The 7,450-nt window shown below is 39.1% G+C and overlaps 1 long non-coding RNA gene across 1 annotated transcript; it reads left to right on the plus strand.

Annotated features, from left to right (window-relative positions):
- Positions 1 to 1,497: 1,497 nt before the first annotated feature.
- LOC128249499 (uncharacterized) lies at positions 1,498 to 4,893 on the plus strand. Its single transcript, XR_008265605.1, has 2 exons — positions 1,498 to 1,814; positions 4,552 to 4,893. It is a non-coding gene; the product is annotated as an uncharacterized LOC128249499 (long non-coding RNA).
- Positions 4,894 to 7,450: the final 2,557 nt, after the last annotated feature.

Below are 7,450 nucleotides of genomic sequence, written 5' to 3' on the forward strand. Positions count from 1 at the left end.
ATCATCATCATCATCATCATCGTTTAACGTCCGCCTTCCATGCTAGCATGGGTTGGACGATTTGACTGAGGACTGGTGAAACCGGATGGCAACACCAGGCTCCAATCTAATTTGGCAGAGTTTCTACAGCTGGATGCCCTTCCTAACGCCAACCACTCAGAGAGTGTAGTGGGTGCTTTTACATGTCACCGGCACGAAAACGGCCACGCTCGAAATGGTGTCTTTTATGTGCCGCCCGCACAAGAGCCAGTCCAGGGGCACTGGCAACGATCTCGCTCGAAAACCCTACAAAGGCCAGTCAGGCGGTATATATATATATATTAACTATAAATGGTGGTTGAGATATCTGTCTCTTAGAGGTGAATAGGATATAGTTTGTGTGTGTGAGTAAGTGGTGATGTATGAGGTTTTGGTTGGATCAAAGTCCATGGATGTTAACCCTTTAGCATTCAGATTACTCTGTCAAATGTAATATTTATTCACATTGCTTTGAATTAATTTTGTATTATCTTGTAGCTTCAAGTTTTTGATGTAATTGCTTATGACATTGTAGCTTAGGTGTGAGAGGTTAGATCTGGCCACTTTGAACATAAAATAGAATATTTGGGCTAGATATGGCCTGTTCAAATGCTAAAGAGTTAAAGCAAAAAGAGAATTGTCTAGGGATAGCATAGAATTGGTGGAGCCCTGACAGTCAGCTGACTTGAAGTGCTGTAGGATTTGGGAGATGGAAAATGCGCTTTCTGTAATATGTGAATGTATGGTGGGTGGTTACATGAGGCTGTGGTCAGGCAACATGATATTTACAGTGGCACTTTGGGTCAAGTAGAGGCTGGGAAGAAATCCAAGTGTTTTTGTGATGTCCGTGTGTCAATCAGGGATGTATACAGGTAATGAAACTAATTGACTTAGCATGAGTTGAAAATTGCAAAAATGTTGATTTCTGCTCTCAATGGCTTCAGTATGTGATGAGTGGGGGAACCAAGATTGCAAGCATTGGAATGATGACTTCTGAGAGAGAAGTGCAGTGTTATAGACGTATTTTGATGTAGGAAGGGATGTGGTTGAAGAGTTGGTAGTAGTTGGAGGATTTCAGAGAGAAACAGAGGAAGCAGATGTACTTAGAGGTGGGGAAGGGCTAGGACTTGGGGCTGAAATGTTACTGGCTTTGGGTAAAAGAAAATACAGGAGGATCAGTTAATTATAATTTTACTTGACATATTCCCCTCTCAGATTCACACACTTATTGCAGTGGTCCTTCAGTTTTTTCTAAGCCCTGTAAAAGAACTCAGAAAGTTGGGCCTCCAACCTGGCCTTTTGTGATACCTTTAAAGCTAGGAACTTTTCAGCCCCCTCCTAGATCAGTGGTTCTCAGCCACAGCTCCCAGGGCCTCATGTGGCCCATGACAATCTTACCTCTCTAAATATAATTAATGTCTCTTTAATTGACTTGTGTTTTACTTTTTGTTTTTCTTTTGTGCATCCCCTTGAAAAAAATTCAAGTTTTGGATCTGGCCTGGATATTAACAAAAAGTTTATTAATCACTAATTCAGATTATTCTGTCAGATGTAATTACTTATTTATTCACATTGTTTTGAATTAACCTTGCATTAATCTCATAGCTTCAAGATTTCAATGATGTGATTGTTTATTTTTTTAGAAAGACATTGTAGGGTTGGTGTGAGAGGCCAGATCTGGCCTGTTTGAACATAAACCAGGAAGAATATTTGGGCTGGATATGGCCAGTTTAAATGCTAAAGGGTTAACCTAGCATAAACAGGCGTCTTTTATTGCTGATCTCCATGTGAAACAGGTAAGTGGCAGAGATGTTTGAATAAACAACGTGACTTTAAAAAACAATTTTTTTTAACAGTTTTATGTGTAAGTGCGGGCATGGCCGTGTGGTTAAGAAGTTCGCTTTGCAACCATGGGGTTTTGAGTTTAGTCCCACTGCAGAGTACCTTGGACAAATGTCTTGTACTATAGCTCCAGGTCAACCAGTGCCTTGTGAGTGAATTTGGTTGTAGGAAACACAGATGTATGTGACGGGCTTCTTCCAGATTCCAACTACCAAATCCACTCACAAGGCTTTGATTGGCCCAAGGCTATTGTAGAAGACACTTGCTCAAGGTGCTACGCAGTGGGACTGAACCCGAAACCATGTGGTTTGCATGCAAGCTTCTTACCACACAACCACGCCTACACCTATGTGTATTTCTATATATGTATGTATATTTATGTATGTCTGTACGTCTAGGTATGTGTTTGTATATGTATGTGTGTGTGTAATGTGTAAGGCCCTGCCTAAATCATCATCTTTCCTCTTCCTCACAGCAAAGAAATCTATTTCTAGCAGGTCATTTGACCTGCTAGAAATAGAGATTTGCCTGCTATTTTTAGCATGTCGAGCAACTACGTAAAAAAGCTCCCGCATTAAAATTAATTCTAAACTTAGTGTATATAAAACACAAAACCTGGTCTATTGGTCTCGTCTCGTGAAGATAGCGAAAATGGTGTAACTTGTATTCTCTCAAAGATAAGAGATGAATCTAGTTGCCATAGTAACTCCTTGTCCGTGTATTTTACCCAACAGTTTTTTTTTTTTTATTATATTTGTTGTTAAAAAGTATTTCACTCCAAATATGGCAGCTGGAGACATTCAGCAATACTACCACAACGTGCTGTTATCTAAACAATACCCCAAACTAACATAAACACAAAAACATTCGAGCGAGAGACTCTGACAGAGAGGCGTTTGTCTGTGGCAATGAAAGTGAATGCAGTCAGTATTAACTTTAAAATGTGAAATGAAAATAAAGTTCAAGGAAATTACTGTTTGTCTGTGTTAGGCTGGAATGAATATAGTCTCTCATATAATAATTAACTCATGTGTTGGTTCGTTATCAACACTAATGAAATAAGTGTTGGAGTAGAAAGCTGCCAAATCCCAAATAGAGAGTGAGTGTGCGAGTGAAATGAAGAAGTATTTATTACATTGCTCTGACATTTAACTTGTCGTTCGCATTGAGTATATTACGTAATTTAAAAGTTATTCTCAAAAGTAAGGGAAGAATTTAAGATTTAATTTCATTAGGCGTCGAGCTGGCAGAAACGTTAGCACGCCGGGCGAAATGCTTAGCGGTATTTCGTCTGCCGTTACGTTCTGAGTTCAAATTCCACCGAGGTCGACTTTGCCTTTCATCCTTTCAGGGTCGATAAATTAAGTACCAGTTGCATAATCGACTAGCCCCTCCCCCAAAATTTCGGGCCTTGTACCTAGAGTAGAAAAGAATATTTAATTTCATTATCTTGGTAAAATTATCTTATATATATATAACAGGAATACTAAATAAGCTTATAAGATACAAAATATAAAGCAGAATGAATACAGATTGGGCTTAAAATTTTGAAATATAGCGTGAGTTCAAGGAAGTTAATGTTTGATTCAAGATAGTTTGGTTAAGATCTGTGATGTTCAACTTTTTTCTGTACATTGTTACCGTAATAAATGTTTGGTAAATGTTTGCAGTCCCTAGAAAGCTTTGTCGTATCTCCAGGGATGAAGACACCACAGCTCTAGAACCAGATGCTTAATATGGGGCGCCGCTGTCAGTGACTTTTCCTCTGCTTCTAGGTCATGGAATACCTTACTTTATATATAAGAGGAAAAAACAAAAAAACAAGCAGAACGAGTATCTCAACTCATTTAGAATAATTTAGTTAGGGCAAGGTGAATTTGAAGTCTTACAGTCGTTTCTGAAATAACTTAAGTGATAGGTTAGCATGTCCACGCACTGGGTATACCGTCATCAGAGACGAGGTATGAAAGTTCTAGACAAGGGAAAATTTAGTTTTACAAGGAGTAAAGAGTAAATGTAGTTAGAAGAATACAGGCGGGAGGATAATGTTCACAACTCATCTTTTCCAGAGGATATGGATGTTGGTCAGTACTTCCATGAAGGTACAGGTCCTTAGTTAAAATCCTAGGTAAATCCAGGCGGTATTTTGAATGATGTATTCATATTGAAGCGATAGCTAGTATGTAAATGTGTGTATATAGAGGGAGAAAGTAAGATAGACATAAATGGGTTTTGTGAGTGGGTGTATATGGGAGAGAGAGGAGAAAGGAATAAAAATAAGATAGGGGTAAAAGGGTCTGATGACAGTATACCCGGTGCGTAGAAATGCTAACCTATCACTTGGGTTATCCCAGAAACAGCTGTAAGACTTCAAATTCACCTTATTGTAATTAGATTACTTTGGTTTTTGCTTTTTTCTCTAATATGATATATACCTACTATAACAGAACCTTAATGCGGATCCCTAATCCAGCATCAGCTGTGAACTTGGAACCTAACGGAGGACCAACTATAGCACTTACTTAGTGTACCTATTCGTTTAGATCAATATATATATATTGCCGAGAAATATATTTTAACGGATTCGAAACCGAACCGATTATGCATCACGAGTAAACTACAGTAGTTTCACATGATCGGTCTTTTAAGCAATTAATTAACGTCAAGCTATCACGTGATTCAATTTTCTAGAGTCTTCCTGAACCTTATGAAAGGCCACTTTTGACGGTAAATAATTGCACCTAGCGGCTGAGATGAATTGCAGAATGTTGAGGCAGCTGCGCATTGTTTCTCCGTCCTCACTACAGCCAGGCGGTTAAGACAGATGACTAATAGTCGACAGGAATCTTCGTCGCCACGAATATAATACAATCGTTTCCAGTTACGATGGCTCAGCTACAGATTGCTGTATTTGTAAACTTGTCGCAAAATTCAAGTAGTCTATCTCTCCCAGTGTGTAATTATTGTTGTTTTTATTTGTAAAAGACCAACACAAAACTCTATGTTCAATAATAAACTCTTATGTTAATTGTTCATGGGTGTTGTCAGTTATTTCTTCACACAACCCGAGAAATATATTTTCATTCAGCAACTGAACTAGCCATCGTCTCAGACCAGCTAACAATACTCCAACTGGCGGCAATATAACTGGCCAGAATGTTACCGATGGTTTCGCGCCGGAGCGCATAACTTTTATGCTGGAGGTAAATATTTGGTCCGATTTCGCTCGGTGATGATTAAAAAAGAACCAGAACGAAGAAGTGGCGATGTTAGTTGTGGACGAAGGGTATCATCTGTGCGTTTATCTATTTTTCGTTTTCGAATTAAAAGAAAAAGAATAAAAAGGACGACCACATTAACAAAACGAATTTCCTTTTATGAGGGCAGCAACGAAATATTTCACTTTTTCAGTTCAGGAAAGCACCTAGATCGTGTGAATGTTTTTACACTGATCCTTTTCTCGGCCAAGCAAAACTTGTAACGCTTACTTTCATTGAAGTATGACGCCGGTTGTTCCAGAAGTTTCCAGTCGATTTGGAATTGTGTTACTTCCTCTTTTAATCGCCATATATAGCTGGCCAATGTTGTGATATTGCGACTCTATTGGGTTCTAAAAGAGGATCTGCGATTATTTAGCCTGGTCTTAAAGGGACCCTCTATTATCCCAACATATTTGTGTGTGTGTGTGTCCCTCCGTTGTTTGCTGTTACTGGACAACACCAGATCTGCTTCGTAGACCATAGTCAATAATGATCATTTATTGGGTAGTCACTGTTAACCCTTCATGAGCATCTTGGCTCTGCATGAGGCTTTGGGGCGTTCACTAGTATTATTTTGATACTAGGTGCACAGCTGAACGAGATCTTTACGATAAGGTTCTTGAATAATCTCCTACAACCATGGGCCTGTGTAAAATGCTTATCTGCTTATCTAAGGAAAACCCTTCCCATACAGGTTGAGTAAGAAAGGTGGGGAAGACATGACAATTAAAACCAGCTCAAGATGGCGTGGCTATGGTTGACGAAAGACCGCAGGTGGAACCTTTCCATAAGCGAAGACTAATTCGGTCCTCGCTGCTCCAACCAGGCAAAGCTTACAAGCTAAGGAGCGAAACGCTGTGACTCTGAGATACCTGCTGACGAAACGGAATAGTTCCCGACATTGCAATGAATTCAGAAAAGCTTGCAATATCTCTGAGTAGCTCCTGAAATTCCTGCACAGGGAAAAAGCATCTCGGATGTTTATTTCACTTATTGTAGAAGGTACACAAATTAATAATTTTCTAGGGGTCCGGAGCATTGAAAATCACTAATTTAATGTATCCTTTTGTTCTTTTATTTATTTATATTTTTCTTCAGGCGGTGGGTTACCTGATAGAAATTTGGCTGCTGTGTCTAGCATGCTGAAGAACTACGTAGAAATTTCCTCGCTGTCTCATTTTGTCGATTTGATTGTCATATAAGGAAAATAGATTACGAAAGCTCAAATGTCTGAAAACAGATGTCTGTCAGCAGTTATATCATTTTGTGAGGAAGAAATTGCACGACGTAGTTTGTAAGAAAATGTTAATAGAAAAACGATTGCATTTCCAACTAATGTAACACATTATGATGACAGTAATATCTGATCTTATCTCATGCATACATAGATACACGTACATTATGTTACATTTCTCACTCCTTCCTTTTCTCTCTTTCTCACTCACACGCACACTCTTTCCCTCCATCGCACTCATGTACACACACTGTCTTTCTTATACCCAAATTCCTACAGAGGTTAACGATCACATTTGTAATTCTATAAACTCCAAACTCTACTGGCAGCCACAAATTCTATTACTTAATAACTAAAACGACCTTTTTATTTCGTAATTGCTTTCTTGCATGATCTGTTGAAGTTTGCTTTACCTCTTAGTACGTCATATAATGTTTGATAAATTCTGCTGTGTATGTGTGTATGTATTTAGCTCTCGGTTTAACAAACCTCAAGGTAACGGATTTCAGATTTAACGAGCAGGTTTTTTTTTAGAAGGAGAATGGGATATATATATATATATATTCTTCTTTCTTGCCTTTAACCCTCCAACGCGGAGTATAGGCCACTTATATATATATATCACGGGAAAGTTTGACATTGTTTGAGGCAGATCCAGCTGGTTTTCTTGAATGTTTCCTAAGTGAGGATGAGTGTTGGGCTCATCACTTCGAGCCAGAGACAAATAGATAATCCATACAGGGGAAACACCCCGCTTCACTTGGTGCAAAGACGGTCAATGTTGTTTCATCTGCAGGGAAGATGATGGCCTCAGTTTTGGGGGATGCAAGAGGCATTGTGTGCATTGACTATTTTCACAAAGGCCACACCATCAATGGAGGCTACTATGTCGACTTGTTGAAGTAGTTACGAAAGGCTATCAAGACCAAAAAGCTCAGGAAAACTGATGAAAGGTGTCTTCTTTCAGCAGAACAATGCTCCAGCACACAAGTTCTTGGTTTCAATGGCTGCCGTGCTTGACTGTGGCTTTGAACTGGTTGATCATCGTCCCTATTCTCCTGATTTGGCCCCATCTGATTATCATCTGTTTCCCCAA

This window comes from Octopus bimaculoides, chromosome 15, assembly GCF_001194135.2.
Source record: "Octopus bimaculoides isolate UCB-OBI-ISO-001 chromosome 15, ASM119413v2, whole genome shotgun sequence".
NCBI lineage: Eukaryota > Metazoa > Mollusca > Cephalopoda > Octopoda > Octopodidae > Octopus > Octopus bimaculoides.